This window comes from Elgaria multicarinata, chromosome 4 (genome assembly GCF_023053635.1).
Source record: "Elgaria multicarinata webbii isolate HBS135686 ecotype San Diego chromosome 4, rElgMul1.1.pri, whole genome shotgun sequence".
NCBI lineage: Eukaryota > Metazoa > Chordata > Lepidosauria > Squamata > Anguidae > Elgaria > Elgaria multicarinata.
In genome coordinates this window covers 811965-830822 of record NC_086174.1, presented here as the reverse complement: position 1 = coordinate 830822, position 18858 = coordinate 811965, and the positions used below count along the sequence as shown (strand labels likewise).

At 53.6% G+C, this 18858-nt stretch overlaps 2 protein-coding genes across 3 annotated transcripts in view; both read left to right on the top strand.

Moving 5' to 3' along the window:
* The window catches only part of TMEM214 (transmembrane protein 214), a 120401-nt gene that overhangs the window by 36436 nt on the left and 65107 nt on the right, over window positions 1–18858 (top strand). The gene's annotated exons all lie outside the window — the stretch shown is intronic.
* The window catches only part of MAPRE3 (microtubule associated protein RP/EB family member 3), a 44128-nt gene continuing 35477 nt past the window's right edge, over window positions 10208–18858 (top strand). For both annotated transcript variants that reach the window (XM_063123707.1, XM_063123706.1), the window contains exon 1: window positions 10208–10232. The gene's annotated coding sequence lies outside the window, so the exon portion shown is untranslated. The remainder of the gene's footprint in view (window positions 10233–18858) is intronic.

The following is an 18858-nucleotide window of genomic DNA, read 5'->3' as shown; positions in this document are numbered from 1 at the left end:
CTGCTCACTCCTATTCCATATCATTTATGAACAAGTTGCAAAGCATTGGTCCCACTACCGATCCCTGTGGGACCCCACTATTTACTTCCCTCCGTCGGGAGAATTGACCGTTTATTCCTGGTCTCTGCTTTCTGTTCTTTAACCAGTTTCTGATCCATAAGAGGACCACCAGCTGCCTCTGGGAAGATGGCAAGCAGAACCCAGGTAGACTGCTGCTGAACATGGAGGCCCCGTTTCTAGCTCATTCAGCTGAAGGCTTCCAATAGGACCTGCCCCTGCCCTCTGTTAATTACCTCCTTTCCTTTGGAAACCGTGTTACTTAAGGAAATATCTCTGCTCGTTTGCCCTGAACTTGACTGCCAGTCAATTTAAATAGGATTTATTTTGAATAAACAAGTTTCCCATTGCGGCAAATTCTAAAGCAAAAGCGGAGTTGCAGCACACAGAACAAAGTGTCTTCCGGCCCCTTAAAGACTACCAATGATATTGTGGCCTAAGTGTTTGGGATCCCAAAGCACACTTTGTCAGCCAGAAAGTCAGAATGGTGGTCAGGGGGCGCTTTGGGGGGCAAGGAGCCCTCTGACCTGGTCCTGTTGCGTTTCATGGCTTGCTGCTGGGTCACATGTGCAGACCTTCACGTGTGTGTGTGCGCGCACACATGGCCCCACAACTTGCCAGCTGCGGGTAATACCTCGGGCATCTGAGAAGTGGGCTTGCTCCTGTCCGCAAATATTCATGCTTCCATCAATTTGTTTCCAAGGTGCCTCAAGGCTGTTCACTCCCTCCACGTCACCATTCATAGTCTACAAGCCATTCCTTTGCTCCTCTTCTGGCACGTGCTTCCCTTAAGCGAAAGTCCTCTGCTGTTTAGCCACAAGGAAGACAATCCCACCTCTGGGAGCCCTCTGGCCATCTTTCGCCAGTCCTGACGGGCCAGGGAGTGCTTCCACCACGAGGACAAAAGCGCTGCTACCCAGTGGAGGGCGAGTTTCATAGTTCATAGCTTGACACTCTTCCCTTTCTCTGATGCCTCCTCGCATGCTCATTTGGTCAGACAACATAAATTAGTAACAATTTTTTCACAGGGGAGTTGCTGGCTTTGTATGGGGAGGGTGGTCTTCTCTCCCCACAAAATCGGGGGGGGGAGAGAATACGGGGCCCCACAGCAGCTGCATCACCTTCTTTTGTTGCCCCCAATGTGGTCCCTCCAGACCTGGCTTTGGGCCAGGCAGGATAGGCTGCAGCTGAGGACCGAAGGCGCCTTACGCCCCAGCTCCCGTCTGCCAGGTGGGCACGTGGGTCCCACGGCATCCATCAGCCTGCTTGTCCTTCCTTTGTACATCTCGGATGGCTCTGCAGGAGGCGGTGCCGTGGCCTTCTCTGTGGCTGAGGACGCTGGCAGCCCGGGCTGCTTCCACCCCAGCTTGTTCCTCTAGACATGCCACCCTTTGTTCAGTCTCCATACAAAACGTCCTGATGATGTCACTGTCATACCAGCAAATTCCAGTATTTACTGGGTCATGCTCTTGCGGGGTTGGTTTGTGTTTTGGTGATGTGTGTGTGCGCGCTGATTTGTGGTTATTTGTCGCAATAAAATGCTATTTCAGGGCCAGCTTGTTTAGTCTAGGCAGACAGAACACTGCTAAAGTTTGTTTTTTTGAGGGGGGGAAGGCAATTAGTAATGAAGCGGTCTCTCAATTTCTCCTTGAATAGCTCTCCTTACTTGCCTCAGTGTCAATTCCATGTTTATTTACTAAGTGTATCGACTGCCCTTTGGTACAGATTTCCCAGGAAGGCAGAGAATTCAGAATCCATAAAATAAAAATGCTTAGAATAAAAACAATACAAACTTACATTAAAAGAACAGCAGCTATGTCAGCATTAACAACATTAAAATCCAGTGGATCTATAGAACCACACATTAAAATGAGCTGCAGAAATCTAGAATGTATGGGCATTTTTTAAAAAAGAAAAGAAATCAAAGTGTTCTTTGCGTGCCAAAATGTAATCCGGATCGGTCCCAGGTGAGCTTCCCTGCAGAGGCCGTTCTTCACCTGGGAAGGTACCACAGCCCCAACTACCCTCTTCTCAGGTGCCTTCAGAAGGTGACGGCTTTGGTAGGCTGACAGGGTGGCAGGCAGGCCTTCCAGGGAACCAGGTCTTTAGCCACTTGGGCTTTCACTGGTACACTTGGCACCCTGAATCGGGCCCTGGGATGAGTCCTCAGCACAGGTAACTATCTAAGCCAGAGTGGAGAACTGCAGGCCCAGGGTGCCAATTTGCAGAAGGCCCGCCCCCTTTCCCCTGGGGTTATTTCTGTCGTCATCATCAAAATACCGTATTAAAACCTTTAAAATTAAATTCTCCAAAATAAAACAGTATGTGGTTATGCAGGGATGACTTGCATAAATAAAAAATGTCTTCAGCAGGTGCTGAAAACGAAACGTTGGTGTTTGCCTGGCATCAACAGGCAGGGAGTTCCACAGTGAGGGAGCCAGTATGCGAAGAGCTCTCCTTTGAGGGGACTCCGGATGGACTGCAGGTCCATGGGGAAGTGCCCGGAGTGCCTCACCAGATGACCTCCGTGACTGGGCAGGCTGGTAAAGGGAGAAGGCGCTCCCTCAGGTCCATGGGGAAGTGCCCGGAGTGCCTCACCAGATGACCTCCGTGACTGGGCAGGCTGGTAAAGGGAGAAGGCGCTCCCTCAGGTCCATGGGGAAGTGCCCGGAGTGCCTCACCAGATGACCTCCGTGACTGGGCAGGCTGGTAAAGGGAGAAGGCGCTCCCTCAGGTATCCTGGTCCCAAGTTGTCTAGGGCTTTATGCGCTCATATCTAAAACTTTAAACTTGGCCCGGTAGTGGACAGGCAGCCGGTGCCATTTCCTTTGCAAAGGAGTTCCATGCTCAAAAGGGCCAGCTCCTGGCAAAAGCCGAGCTGCTGCATTCTGCACTAGCCCCGGCTTCTGGACCCGCTCTCAGCACAGCCCCACTCAGGGTGTGTTGCACTAATCCAGTCTTGAGGCCACTAGCGCCTGTGCCACTGGGGCCAGGCCGTCCCTGTCCAGGAGAGGCTGAGGCTGGTGGAAGGCACTGCGAGCCACCCACACATGCACCCTTAAGCTACAATAAATGGGTGTTTTGGGGACCCCCACCCTTTCACTTTGATTCCAGACCCTTTGCTGTCACCCCCTGCCCACCACTAGAATGTGGTGCAAGAGCTTCTCCAGAACTGAATCCAGTCCTTGGGTTGAAAGAAATTCCTCTGATTTAAGAAGGGAAAAGATGTCACTCCTTTTGTTTTATCTTATTTGGGTTGATATAAATAGAATGCAAAAACAAATGTAAAACAGAGCAGCATAAATAGCATAGTTGTCAAAAACAATATGTTACAACCTTAAATCATAGAAATTGCTTAAATATCATAGAATAAATAGCTTAAATGAATAGATAAGAATACGATAGTGCAAGGCTTATTACTCAAGATCTGTAAGACAAATTTTGCTAATTTTTGTTTTAAACTGAAGCTTGAGTAGTGTAGATGTGCAGAAAAATTTGAACATTAAAAAAAGTCCATAGCTCGAGCTTTAATAGCGATTCATTTCCTCTGCACCAAACAGGCGGGATGATGGACAGCCCTGTTTGGCCAATCAATGTGGCGTGAAGGTGAGCCCTGGGTGCAGCTGCACAGTTAGGTTGCCACCGCCAGGACAGGGAAGGGGGTGGAGGTGGACAACCAGGGTGCACAAAGGAGGGGCCGAGACCATGATGCATGCAAATTCCGGGGGGGGGGATTCACTATGCATGAGTGACACTTACATTATTCATGTGCTTCTCTGTGGTGCATGACTATGAGCACCCACCGTGACATGAGCTCTACACTGGTGCATAAGGGTGACTACCTGGGAACCCCATGTACATTGATTCCTGCATTGAGCAGAGGGTTGGACTCGATGGCCTTGTTAGGCCCCTTCCAACTCTATGATTCTATAAATGATTCCTGTATAAGAATACGATAGCGTAAGGCTTATTACTAGAGATCTACCAGACTGATTTTGCTCATTTAAAAAAAATGAAATTGAAGCTTGAGTAATGCAGGTGTGCAGAAAATTTTGAAACTGCGAAAAAAGTTCAAAGCTCGAGCTTTAATAGAAAAACACTATTTTTCTTGGCTCTGCGCCAGTCTCCTATTCCTCTGGCAACGGCAATCTCACGATAGCGTTTGTATTCCCATCGCTGCCCAGAGCAAACATGGCGGCTCTTGTGAGGCCCACCCGGGCTTCCCTCTTGTGCTGAGGTTGACCTGGGGCAACGCGTGCTTGGCCGGAGAGGAGCAGCCCAATCCACCTGCTGCCCTCACTTGTGCAGGTGCAACAGCAACAGCGCGTCCTCCCCTGCTCCGCTCAGGCCCATCACGGGCCAACCCCATAGCCCTGAGCCCAGCCTGGCTCCAGAAGAAAGGAAGCCCCCCAAGAAAGCAGCCACCACATGCTTTGGGAGTTGTAGTTTTTAGTGGGTGGTGATGGGGGGGGCCTTCACCCCCCCCCCAAATCCACATTCACAGGGGTGGTGATGGGGAGTAACCCTCTGCCCAGGGACTTGTGGCTCTGGAGATTTAGCTTTTCAACTTTAAAAATTAGTAAATGCTCTTTTAAAAACCAACATAGCATAGAATCGCAGAGTTGGAAGGGGCCCACAAGGCCATCGAGTCCAACCCCCTGCTCAATGCAGGAATCCACTATAAAGCATCCCTGGCAGAGGGTTGTCCAACATCTTTTCGTTTTGTTTTCACCTCTGCTGTTTTAGGTGGAGTAGAATTATTTTTTAAGTGTACAATTCTCCCAGTGGGAATGGAAATGGGCAAAGATATTTTTATCCAGTCATTCTCACACCACTAGCCCCTCGGGCAATGTGGGGTTTACACTAGTATGTGCAGAATGAAAGAGCGTAAATAGTAAATATCATGAGCAAGGTGCCCAACATTTAAAGCACAAATGGCCATCATAAAACACCAAACTAACGCCATTTTCACAGGAGCCACAATGACCCAGAGGGGCATATGCCCCCCTCCCCTCCCCCGGCTGCAAGCCCTACCCCAGGTGCTGCTTTTAGGCCAGCTGGCCTGTTCTCAGTCTCTCAGGCACACGCATGCCGTGGCAGCTCTAGGGCCCTCTTTCCAGGCTGCTCATGGCCTGGTCACCACCTTATCCATGATGCCCAGAAGGGTTTAAGCCTAGTTCGCCCTACACACACACACACACACCTGTCTCTTTCACACACACACACTGACCCCCCCCCCACCAGTGTAGCTGGGAGTGAGGAAACCCCAGCAGGGAGGGGACCCCTGACCACCGTCACTTAGCAACCGCCACGTTCCCTGGCGGCACGGCAACCACCCAGGGCTTCCTCCCTCAGAAAGTAGCCAAGCTCCCAGCTGGGACTACCACATAGCGATGGCAGTGGAAGGAGACTCACCTCCAAGGTAAGCCGCAGGGGCCCCATTGGAGATGGCACGGGGATCGTGGAGGGCAAGACAGAGGGGCCGCCTCGGGGGCCTTCCTCGGAGAACGTGCCCCTCTCTCCCCGGCTTGGCTCTCGCTCCTTGCTGGCCCCCCCCCCCCGGCCCTCAGCCACGGTGCCCCCTGAGCTGCCGGCACAATCGCTGTGGAGGGACAGGAACCTGGGCCCAGTGGCCCTTGCGTGACTCCCCAAGGCAGATCCTGGCCAGCCAGTTTGGTACTGGAGTGGCCTGGGATGCAGCCAAGAGGCGGCTGGGCCAGCTGGTCCTTCGGTCCACGCTTTATGTAGCCATCTCCCAGCGGGGCTGCCGGGTAACCTCAATTTCCCTCTGGCCGTGGTTTCTGCATTGAGGTGGATTCCTGCCTTGAGCACGGGGTTGGACTCGATGGCCTTGTAGGCCCCTTCCAACTCTGCTGTTCTATGATTCTCAAGGCAACAAGACCCAGGAGCTCCAGGCGGGGAGTGAATACACATCTCTCTCTTATGGGGGGAATTCATGTGCAGCTCCTGGCTCCGGGGCTCCGCCCTGAGCATGGAAGGAGGCAGCGCAAGCAGCAGCGCCCAACATAGCTGGCCTGAGTGCACAAGGAGCCCAGGAAGCCGGGGGCCACCAGAGAGGTTGCGGGCTCGGGGGACCCCACGCACCAACCACCACACACCGACACGTGGTGCAGCTGGGCTGCGGCTCAGTCCGCTTGGGCCAGCCCCGCTTCTGCGCATGTGCTCAGTCCGCTTGGGCCAGCCCCGCTTCTGCGCATGTGCTCAGTCCGCTTGGGCCAGCCCCGCTTCTGCGCATGTGCTGCACACCCACAGTGGAGCTGCTGCACTTTGCCTTTGGACTTCCATTTGCAGGCCAAGTTCACCTGAGCCCTGTAAGGCGCCAGCCTCAGCCCTGGCACCCCATCCCACAGTTATTCACGCGCAAGAGCACCTTTTTATCCCTTGCCATCTCATTGTATGAGCCTGACCACCTTGGCTTTTGTGGACCGCATGGATCGTCAGCCACAGACCTCGAGCGCGGCCCGGTCTGGCCCACTACAGTTCGACTGGCGCCAACTTCGCAAGGGCGACATCTTGAATGAAGCAGAAACCCAGACGGCTTTTGAATTCCTCCTTCAAGTTTAGATGTTGGTGGGTGGGAAATGTTTTCGGAAAGCAAAGGTGTCCCCCTTCGGCAGGCCCCGTTCGATTGCAATGTGCATTTTTTAAAATTTTGGTATAATTGACTGCTTAGAATCATAGAATAGCAGAGTTGGAAGGGGCCTACAAGGCCATCGAGTCCAACCCCCTGCTCAGTGCAGGAATCCACCCTAAAGCATCCCTGACAGATGCTTGTCCAGCTGCCTCTTGAAGGCCTCTAGTGTGGGAGAGCCCACAACCTCCCTAGGTCACTGGTTCCATTGTCGTACTGCTCTAACAGTCAGGAAGTTTTTCCTGATGTCCAGCTGGAATCTGGCTTCCTGTGACTTGAGCCCGTTATTCCGTGTCCTGCACTCTGGGAGGATGGAGAAGAGATCCTGGCCCTCCTCTGTGTGACAACCTTTCAAGTATTTGAAGAGTGCTTTCATAGAATCATAGAATAGCAGAGTTGGAAGGGGCCTACAAGGCCATCGAGTCCAACCCCCTGCTCAATGCAGGAATCCACCCTAAAGCATCCCTGACAGAGGGTTGTCTCCCCTCCATCTTCTCCATCTTCTCTTGCGCTGCAACGCTTTCCAATTACTTGGAACTTCTTTCATCGCATCCTCTGCAGTGCCTGCTCTTCCTTGGGTCTTCTCCGGTGATGCCATCGGCACAGTTTCCCCTCCCTGCTGAAGGTGCTGAACGGTGCTGAGTACAGAGCAGCCCCTTTTGGCACACCAGGGACTTCGCTTTCTAGCCCTGTGTGGCAGCCCCTTACCACGCGTGGCTTCCTTAGGACGCCCGGGCAGCCTGTGGACGAAATGGGGAGGCGCAATGTCACAGCGCACCCCCCCCCCTGGCCCCTCTGGCAGCCAGAGGCAGCCAGAGAGTGGGCGCTTCAGGCAAGCATCGGCCACAGAGGAGGGAGGGAAGGAGCCACGGGGAAGCCACGCCAGGGGGTGGGGTGGGGTGGGCAGGCATCCCCACAGGGCGCTCTCTGGTGCCAGATATTTCCGGATGCTTCTGCCATGATGTGCTCTCTCCTGCCATGGACATGCTAGGCTTAAAAGAAAGACATGGATCAGTTGCGGACCGTCCTGGCTTCTCACTCACTCGCCCTTCCTTTACTTGGCTGGCTGGCTGGCTTGGCCCAGCCTCCCCAAATGGATCAGGGCCGGTGGATCCGAAGGAGATCCCTTGACACACACACCCGGAGCAGCCGCACAGTGGCAGGGAGGCTGCTGCGTACTGTCTGGGCAGCCCCACCTCTTGCACTAAGAGGGCTGTCGTTCCAGTGGCTGCTGGAGGAGCCCAATCCCATCCCATGGGCCAGAATATCGCTCTCCTGGAAGCAAGTCACATCGTCAGCCGTTCCATTTGTTTCCCGTCCTTTTCCCACGTCCTTCTGACCGTGGCAGAGAGGCACGGCGTCATTTTGTACACCTCTATCAGGTCTCCCCTTAGCCTCCTTTTTTCCATGCTGAACAATCCCAGCTGACGTACCCTGCCCTCACAGGGGAGATGCTGCAGCCCCTTCATCATCTGAGTTGCCCTTTTCTGCCCTTATTCCAGCTCTATAATATCCTTTTTTAGGTGTGGTGACCAGAATTGTGCACAGTATTCTAAGTGTGGTTGCACCTTTGATTTGTTATAAGGGCAGTGTGATACTGTCCGTTTTATTCTCAATTCCTTTTCTTATATTGCCTAACATGGAGTTTGCCTTCTTGCCACACACTGAGTGGACATTTTCATTGAGCTGTCCACCACCATCCCAAGGTGGGTTTTTTTTGCCCCAACGTGCAGCACCTTACACTTGTTTATATTATTTATTTATGTATTTATTTATTTAGAATATTTATATACCGCTCCCCATTGAAAAATTTCAGAGTGGTGTACAAGATAAAATGAAAATAAAAACGGAATAAAACAGTTAAAACAAAATTTAAAAGAAGCAAAAACAGAGATCCAAGGCTGCATATTAAGGAAAGGCTTCTTGGAATAAAGATGTTTTCAGGAGGCGCCGAAAGGAGTACAAGGTTGGCGCCTGCCTGACCTCCAGAGGCAGGGAGTTCCACAGGAGGGGGGCCACCACACTGAAGGCTCTTCCCCTGGTGGATTCCAATCGGAGGATGGATCCAGGTGGAACCACCAGGAGCAGGCCCTCGGATAACCTCAGTGACCAGGCAGGTTGGCAGGGGAGAAGGCGCTCTCTCAAGTAGAATCATAGAATCATAGAATAGCAGAGTTGGAAGGGGCCTACAAGGCCATCGAGTCCAACCCCCTGCTCAAGTATCCTGGTCCCAAGTTGTTTAGGGCTTTGTACACAAGTACCAGAACCTTCAACCTGGCCCGGTAGCGAATAGGCAGCCAGTGCAGCTCCCTCAGCAGAGGAGTTCCATGCTGGAAAGGGGCAGCTCCAGACAACAGCCGAGCTGCAGCATTCTGCACTAGCTCCAGCTTCCGGAGCAGCTTCAAGGGCAGCCCCACATAGAGCGCGTTGCAGTAATCCAACCTTGAGGTTACCAATGCCTGTACCACCGTGGTCAAGCTATCCCTGTCCAGGAGAGGCCAAAGTTGGTAAAAGGCACTCCGAGCCGTGGCAGCTACTTGAGCCTCCAACGACAGAAATGGGTCTAAGAGCACCCCCAAACTACGAACCTGTTCTTTCAGAGGCAGAGCAACCCCATCCAGGACAGGCCCTGAGCCTCCCTCCCGGACTCGGGAACCGCTCGCCCACAGGGCTTCCGTCTTGCCAGGATTCAGTCTGTTTATGGGTTCTCATCCAGCCCATTACAGAGCCTTGGCACTGGTCCAGGACCTGCACAGCCTCACCTGGTTCAGTTGTCACAGGGAGACAGAGCTGCGTGTCATCAGCGCATTGATGGCATTTAGCGCCAAATCCCCCAATGACCTACATCATATTGAGCTGCATCGCTTAAAACGGGGCCCTTCTGCCCGTGGCTGAGAGGCAGGGCGTCCTGTGCGCCATTGAAAAACAGGCAAATAACCTGGTCTGCACATGCTCAGTGCACCTTGCCTATTTTTTTTTTAATAAAGCTTGTTCCTCTGCCAAGGCTAAAAGCACCCTGCACATGCTCAGAGGCATTCGACCCAGTGGGGGTTTTTTTTGAAGACAGAAAGAGGGTTGCAAAACGTACAAAGCGGCGCTCGAGCGGCCCAGGCTGAAGCGGTCCGTGGGGAGCTGGGGACCGAGGAAGGGGCCCTGCGCGTGTGGGGCAGGGCCGGCCATGGGTCGCCGGTCAGAGGTCCCGGGGGGCGTGGCGTGGCGTGTGGGCGGAGCCTTTGATGCCGCCGTTGCCATGAGAGCAGCAGCAAGTCGCTCACTCCCCCGCCCTTTGCGGTTGCTATAGCAGCGGAGGGGGCGGGGCGAAGGACGAGGCCCGGTCTGTCGGTGCTGAGGGGGCGGCGCATGCGCGGGAGTCCCGTTTCCCCCCTCCCTCAGAGCCGGCCCGGTCGGTGCGGAGTGGGAGGAGGAGGAGGAGGAGGAGGAGAAGGAAGGCAGGCCGGCCGGATCCGGAGGAGGAGGAGGACGGAGCCCGGCTGCCAGCCGCCGTTGCCGCATCGGCACCGCCGTGAGTGCTGGACGAGGGGGGAGGGGAGGGGAGGGGAGGGGGGCGGCGGCGACGGGGGTCCCGGGGCCGCGGCCGCCGCCGCCTGCCGGCCAGGTGAGCCCCGCGGGCGGCCGCGGCTGGGCAGCCCCCGGGGGCCAGGCGAGGCCAGGGCGCCCTTGGCCGGTGCGTGCGCTGCCCGGGCTGCGCGCCTCCTTGGGCCCAGGCGGAGCCCGTCGCGGGAGCGCTTGCAGCGCAGGCCGGGGCTCCGCACCTCCTCCGGGCGGCTGCGCGGGAGGCGGGGAGGGTGGCGGTGGCCGGGAGGGGGAGCAGGGGGAGGGGGAGGCGATTGCGGGGCTCCCCCCCCGGCCTCTCTCCCTCCCTCCCTCTCTCTCTCGACTGCGGCCCTGCGGGGCTCCCTCCCGGCCTCCCCCCCTCCGGGCCCCGGGTGCGTGTCGGGCGCGCGCCGTGGCTGGCTGTAAAATGGCTCCTGCCTGCGCGTCCTTCGTGGAGGGGCTCGCCCCCCTCGCCCCCCCCCCATGGCGCATCCGCACAGGTAGTTCGCAGGCGGGCGGGAGGCAGGGAAGGCGCACGTGGGCCCCGCCGGCGGCCGCCCTGGTCCCCGTGCACCGAGGCGAGCCTGCCGCAGTTGCTGCGAGTCCGTCTCCCTCCGGCCGGTCCCGCTGCCGTCGAGCCGTGGGAGGAGGAGGAGGTGGTGGAGGAGGAGGTGGTCCCGGTCTCGGTCTCGGTCCCGGTCGCGGGCCTGGAAGGGGCCTCGGGGCGCTTCCGCTCGCCGCCTGTCAGGCCAGCCCAGGCGAAGGGCCGCCCAGGTGGGCGCGCTGGTAGGACTCGGCTCCCGAAGATTGTTCAAGGGAGCCAGTGGGGCTTCGTCGCTGCTTGAAGCCTAGCCCTCAGTTGTGGCCCCGAAACTGAAATCGGGCCCTTTTATCCCAAACCCCGCTCGCCCGTCTGTGCCTTACTGGCCACAGGTATGTGCCCCCTTAGCAAAAGGTGGGTTTGTGTGGCACACACCAGGGAGGCAGGTCTTGTTCAGGCGGAGACCAGCTCAGCAGCAGAACAAGCCCCCTGGGTGAGCGTGGTGCTTCGCTTCTCCTTCCGCCTTGCCTTTTTATGGGACCTTTGGGTGAGCCGGATGGCCTTTGGGTGGTTTTGTGAGTTGTATGCGTATCCAAGTGCTGGATCCTATTGCCAAGACAGTTCATGATATTTTTGGCCCTTTATTAAATACGTTTGTGCATCGTTGTTGTTTCATTGGCCTGTTGGATGCCCACAAGTCGGCCCCTTAGGAATTCTTGGCATCATGTGAGAGGGTGTGTCTGAAGGGCCCTTTCAGCTGCAAGCCACCTGTGGCCTCTGCTTTTGCTCACAAGAGGCCGGGCAGCAATGTAGCTGTCAGCTGGCGGGGCTGCTTGGATCGGGGCGTGACTGCTGCTGCTTATGAATCCTGCAAGCATATTTGGGTGAATGCCCGGCCCTGGGGCTCCAGCAGGCCTTCTCTGGGCACCTGCTGCAGAGGGCAAAGGCAGGTGTGGCTGTGCTCAGCTGTTGGGAGTCCATTTGCTACAGCCAGGGGCCTCTGATCTCGTCCACCACAGGGTGCCTTTTTTCACTTCTTCCTCCTCGGCTTTGCTGTCGGCTGCTGTGGTGTCTCAGCGTTCTCTCTCAAACGGTAGATGCTCGCGTGTGGCGCTCTTCCTGGCATGTGCTTCTCTTTATGCTGTGTCACAAGAGAGACCTAGGTGATTCTCACAAGTTACTGGCTGGCCCGGCCCGGCCTGGCCCACTGTATAGCTTGACTGATCAGCAGTTCTTGCCGGCGCTCTGTGCCAAGAGGGCTTTTAACCCCCCTTGCACGCTTCCCTTGAAACCCATTGGGGGTGGGGGAGAACATGAAATTATCATATAGAGGTGCGTGTCTGACGAGCTGTGTGAAGAGGCTCGGTTGAAAAGCTGTGTTTGGAACGGTGTGACAATCCTGTCCGTGATGGTTTATTCCTCCGCGCAACCGTTAGACTTGGTACTTGGTACGGGTAGCCTAAGGGAGAGCAAGAGACCTTTTCCTCCCTGCCATGGTGGGAAAAGGGCTGGGAAGAGGCTGTCGCTGTTCTGCATGGCCTGCTCATCACCTTTGCACTCGGAGGCCATCAATATTTATGTGGCTGCCAGATGGAATAATTGGTGCTTGTGTCCGAGACGCGCTTTCCCTAAATGAGCATTGCTGGTACTGCCTGCCTCTGCATAGGCTTCAACAGGTAGATTTGGCATGGGGTGTGTGTGCGTGTACGCATACTATTCAGATGGATCAAAAGCTGTGCACCTTGCTCTTGACTTGCGTGTGGGAACAAGGTCCGCTCTATGTTACATCCGAGGAGCCCTCTTAGGTAACTGGAGGAAATGGGGGGGGCACGGGTGGAGGAGGATGGAGCTGTATTTGTTTTGTCGTGTCCCTTTTGGATGGTTCACTGAAAACAGCATTTTCTACCTTTACATTCAACTTGCATATCAAACTGGCCTAGTGAGGGAAGGGAAGAATGACAGTCAGAAAGAAAGATTGCTGTCATTCTGGTGATGACTGGAGGAGGGAGGGTGGGGGGGACAAGGTTCCAAGTGATGGCAGGAAGTGCTTGAGGAGGCAAAATCAAGGCACAGGGCTGGAGAAACCGGGTGGAGCTCTTGGCTGAAGCCTCTGCCTTTTCGGGGGAGGCAGCCTAAGAATTTTACGCTCCGTTCTTGCACAGGCCTGTGTAAAATTTCAGATTTCTCAGCAGCTGGGGATTTTTCCAGCTCAGACAAACAGCTGCTGATAGATGTCTGTCTGACCTTCCCTAGAAAATGTTCAAGGAAAGAAATTCCACAACCTCCCCAGGCAGCTGCTTCAGCTGATCCTTGCCTAATCCTGATTTCGCCCCTCTCCCTTTTGAAACACTTTTAAATATTTGAAATCACTCAGCATTTCTGGATTGGGGTGGGCAGAGACTGGAGTCTCTTGCTTCGTTGCAGGGAGGAATTTAAACTTAAGAAGGCAATGATGAAGCAAGTGAACTGATAGGGGAGCGAGTAGTGGATGGACGAGCTGCCCAGCCACGAGGGGGGTGCTGCCACCGCCCTCTTGTTTCATGGCGTGCCGTTGCTGCTCTTTGTGCCCAGGTTCGAGGCACACGTGCTGAGAGTACCAACTGGGCCAGGCTCTCTGCAGGTTTTGCTGGCACTGGAAACTTCTTCTGCTCTCCTCAAGCTAGTCAGCAAAGCCCAGCTCACCTGTGCCACCTCTCAAGGCTCAGCACTCAGCCTTGCGATGACATTTCTGTTGGAGAAATCCCATGTGCCTGCTAAATTTGACATTGGCCTCCACAAATACATTTTTTTGCTGTTCCAAAAAATGTGGAGGAGGCCTCCTGGTTTGGCTTCTCACCGGTCTGCAGTGGGAACCATTTTAAGGTACTGTCTGAGGGCATTTCTCAGTTCACGTTGTGATGTGGGCTCTACCACCTTGGCAGTTATGATTTTTTTCTGAAGCTAGATATTTGCAGCATCGTTTGGGGCAGACAACAGCAGCGGAACTGCAGGAGAGGCAGAAGTTCAGAAGGCTCTCAGTGGATTTGATAGTGCTCATAGGCCCACCTGTTTTGGAAGAGGAGGGTGTGGGGTTTAGCATCAGTGATCCATTGTGGCTCTGGGGGAAAGCTGAAATCCACACCCACACACCCCTGTGTAAGTGTGTGAGCAAATCTTCCTTTTATTTATTTATTTATTACATTTATATACCACCCCATAGCCGAAGCTCTCTGGGCGGTTTACAAAAGTTAAAAAACAGTGGACATTAAAAAGTATGCAAAATTTAAAACCATCAAAAAATATAAAAACAACAGTATACAGTATCCATTTTAAGCAACAACTGTTCTGGGGTCCATTAAAAAACAAACAAACTTAGCATACGTTGTTAAATGCTGTTTAATGCCTGGGAGAAGAGAAAGGTCTTGACCTGGCGCTGAAAAGGTAACAATGTTGGCGCCAGGCGAGCCTCATCGGGGAGATCATTCCATAATTGGGGGGCCACCACTGAAAAGGCCCTTGTTGTCATCCTACTCCGAGCTTCCCTCGGAGTAGGCACTCTGAGGAGGACCTTAGACGTTGAGTGCAGTGTACGGGTAGGTTCATGTCGGGAGAGGTGTTCCGTCTGGTATTGTGGTAGTTTTGACAGTCACCACAGCTCACGTCTGTCCGAGACAGCCCATCTGTGTTGGCATTTTCCTGGCACCGTTCTCGGTGGCCTGCCAGGGGTTACCACCTGGGTGGTTCACATGCTGATGGCCTCGATTGTCGTCAGTGCTAAGGTGGAGTGGTGGCTGGGAACCTGCTGGGGAATTTGCTAATGACGTTTTGGTGGTGGCAGTGGCTGTTTTGCCTGCGTTCAAAAGCCGCCGCCGCCACCGTGGTTGTGGCGGCGGTGGCGGCAGCCCTGTGCAATCCTGCTTCCTTTGACTAGAGCTTTGCCACTTCATTCCAGATGGGCCCCCGCCCACCACCACATACAATGTTTGTTTTTCCAGCATTTGTTTTTCCAACATTTGTGGCAGCAAACAGGACTGTTCTTCTGGAATTCCCTGTGGAAGGAGATGCAGTCTTGTGTCCCAGGTACTGAAATTCAGAAGTTTTTCAAGAAAAAGTGGCTGTGGAGTTTTGCAAGGACTGTTACCGAGAGGGGTGGTAGTGAAATGCAGACACAGAGGTCTTTTTGGTTGTTAGATGGAAGGCCAACGCTACTGCTTCTTCAGATGTATGTGCACGAAGGAGAGCGTGCTTATGAGCTGAAAATGTCCCGTAATGGCTGCCTTATGCAAAAGCCCTGAGGACAGCTGCGTGGCCTGGGTTAAATTCCTGATCTCCACTGTTACTGCTACTATAGAGTTCTTTATATAGTCTTTTAATTTGCAACATGCCCTGTCAGATAGGTCTTCTTTATTCCCATTGCATTATGAGGAGAGGTTTGAGGTCTGATCCATGTCTACCAGACAAGAGTGCAACATGGGCCTGGGTGTGAGTCCCCCCTCCTCTGCTGGGGAAGTTTAGGGGCAACTGTATTATTCACTTGGAGCTTTGAATATGTGGCCTCACAGAATCAGTCAGAAACGTGCTGCCACTGTGTGTGTGGCAAGTTGTGGACATGTAACGCAATGTCATGCGCACAGACCTCTGGCAGGAGAGCTGCAAAGAGCGGAATCGGCCCTGTTACGCAGCAGGATGAGGCAGCCTCCTTCAGGTGCCGCTGGGAGCGCTGGGGGATGGATGAGTGCAGGAATTTGTATCTGAATGGTACAGGGAGGCTTTTTTGAAGTAGTGGTGCTACTGGAGGGGGCAGTGGCAGAGGGCGGGGGAGACACCGTTTGGCTCAAAAATGTCTTGTTCTGGAACTGGCAAAATATTTTGGAGGGTGGGGTTGTAGCAGTGGGAACGCTGGCCAAGACGCAGCCTCTTTGGGTTGCCCCCGAATCTTGTCCCTTCAGCTCCTTCATGGCTCTTCCTGTTCTCTTGAGTTCCTGGGAATCCAGAGGTTTGAAAATATTAAAAATACACAAATAGAAGGAATTAATCTTGAATGTTAAAGCAGATGTGGTTGATCACCTGCACTCTGTATTACCCCACTCCTGACTAGTCTTCCTTCAAGCGTCCCTAATAGGTTGAGACACTCTGCTTGACTTGCTGTTTGCACTGGCCAGATCACAGAGAAAGTGCTAGATGACGGGCAGGGCGGGTGGGACGGTGGCGTGCATGCATGGAGTTCCTCCCCTCCTGCCCCCCTCCCACTTTCTTCACTGTCTACATGGACTACTGGACGTCTTAGGCTAGGATCTGGGGTTGGCCAACTCACCACTACTTGAGCTGTCCAGCACACCTGCTTATAAGATCTTAAAAGAGCGTAAGAAGAGCCACGCTGGATCAAACCAAGGCCCTATCCAGTCTAACATTCAGTTGCCAGCCTGGTGCCTGTGGGAGGCCCACAAGCAGGACACGAGCGCAGCTGCCTCTGAACAGACAGCCATCGTGACGAGTAGCCATTGATAGCCTTACCTTGTGCACACAGTGCTTTGTGAGTGGGGTATCCCCACTTTTCCTCCCGCCCTTTGGAGTTGCCAGGATGTCTGGGCGTGCCTGGCTTTGCCAGTACCACGTGGCCCTGTGGCTTTATCAGCACACTCTTGTGACAGCAGGGTTTACCACATAGGCATAACAAACTGTTTCCAAGCCATATGCTTCCTCTGAAGAGTCTATAGACACGGAAACTGTCAGCGGGAGGCCGTGTTGCAAACCTTCCAGATGGAAGGCCATGGGAAGGTGGGGGGGGGGGTGACGGTGCAAGGGTTGGGCTTGCGGAGGGGTGCAGCACTGTCAGGTGGGCACAGCCGAGACCTGGGGCTTCTCGCAAAGAGCCAGGGCTGGCCTCACTCCTCTTGTATGAGCAGAGCCCTGGAGTTCACCGTTGCCACTGGAACGGTTCACAGCCTGCTCTGCAGGTCCTTCTCCCCAGTCCTAGAAGTGTGGTTGGTTGGGGAAAGGGCCTTGGGCCTGTGTTTCGAGGGGACGCGCTCCTTCACATGTTCTAGGGCTGAACCCTTATCCTGAGTAGCTGCACTGAAGTAGTCCTGGCCTATTTGCTCTGTGCCTGTGTTTTCCCAGGGCTGGTAAGGGGCAGCTAGTGGGAGTTGAGAGGTTGGGGCTTGCTTTGGATTTGCAGGCAAATGAGCTGGGAAATGCTCAAAAGAAGTGGTGTTTGTGAAGCAAGCGGTGAGGAGTTGGAGCTAGGCTGCCCCTTCCTTGTTACGGCGAAGGTTGCAAGCGGCAGCTTGTGTTGACAGCAAATTCCCATCGTTAGGCTTTAGAAAATGGTGCGCTCTTCCAGTTTTGCATACGCAGAGCAGATCTGAATAAATGAGAGGGATGTTTGCTCTCCCAGCTCTGGGCTGTGTTTGGGTTGCCCTCCAATCTCTCTTCCTTAGTTTGTCTTTGTAGTAGCAGAGTGATACTCTGCGGAGGATCCCAGGGGCCTAGAAATGAGATGCTGGTGCTGAGGGATGCAAAACATTTTTTCAGCCCTGCTTGAAACTGTTCTTGGTCGGCTTGTAGTCTGTTGCCTCATTGCTTTCCTCCTGAGCAAATGTCTGTATCTACTGTTGGAGCTGGGGTGTCAGTCTTGAGAGGATTAATTTCTCTGGCCTTCTTGTCCCAGAGGATCTTATGCCACGACACAGGCTCTGAACACCAGACCTCACGGCTGCCACCACTTCTTACGGGGCGACACAGGCTCTGAACACCAGACCCGGCCGAGGCTACTCCCTGCTCAAGCCAAGCACCACCGCTTGATACTCCTGAGGCAAGGGATAAAGCCCACCTTCCTCCAAACTATGTGGAGGAAGGGGTTTAAAATGGAGAAGGATTATTAATGTATATAATAATGCGCTGTGAGTTATACCTGCTTAGGTGAATGATTGTCAGAGAGGGTGTTATATGTGTAAACTTAAGATGATAAACGCCAAACAGACACGTGGGATTTTTGTGGTAGTTTTAAAAACAAAACAACCAAAATTTATTTTTAAAAGTTCATAAGCTTTGTTTCAAATAACAACATTTAAAAACCTTTTTGAAACCTTCCATACAATCCGGTCACTCATTCACATTCGCGCTTTCCTTTCTCTCACACAATCACTCTTGAACTTTCTTTATTCTCAGTATTGATTAATATGCTTCCACTACGGGCACACCACACTCCAAAGACAGCGCTCTCTACACTGACCCTCAAATTTCCCAGAACTTAAGTACCATAAACACAGAGAGCACTACAGACTCTAAGAGGACCTAACAAGTCTCCCTGAAAAGCTTTCCTGAAAAGAACAAGAACAAGGACAAGAACTCTCCATCCCCTCCTCCGTCCTTCCCTTATATATGACTCCTCCCCCCTCCCAAGACATTCTAACTCCGCCCACTCAGGCCAACATTCTAAAAACCACAGACTTACAAACTGCAGACATACCTTTGGGAACTGACTTGTGGGGTGTAACGCCACACTTACCAGTAGCTGATAAGTCTGGAGTGGAAGGCCCTGCCCATTTTCCTGCAAACTGTGGCTCCTGGAAGAACATTGGGGGTGTGGTACAGTATCTGCACTGTCTTTGGTCAGCCCTTTGGGCACATTCAGAGAACTGATCTTGGCTTACAAAGGTTGAGCCTAGCATACTTAGCTGTTGCACCATGTCCTGCTTTGCTGGTCCCTGGCCGATGGCTGGTTGGCCCCTGTGTGGACAGAGTGCTGGACCAGATGGACCCTTGGTCTAATCCAGCCTCAGGGCCCTTCTTTATGTTCTTATACCCTAGAGACCATTACTTCCTTTTTATCTCATTACAGTCTGTATGTGTTCTCTTAACAGAGTAACCTGTACCACAAATCACAAACACGGCTGAGAGTCATGGCTGCCCCTGCAGCTATGGCCCCCCTGGCCCCCCATCAAAACCAGATTAATAACCGTCCAGTATCAGAGGCAGTAAACCTATATACACCAGTTGCTAGGGAAAGTGGGTGGGAGGGTGCTCTTGCACCCTGTCCTGCTTGTGGGTCCCTGGTCGACAGCTGGTTGGC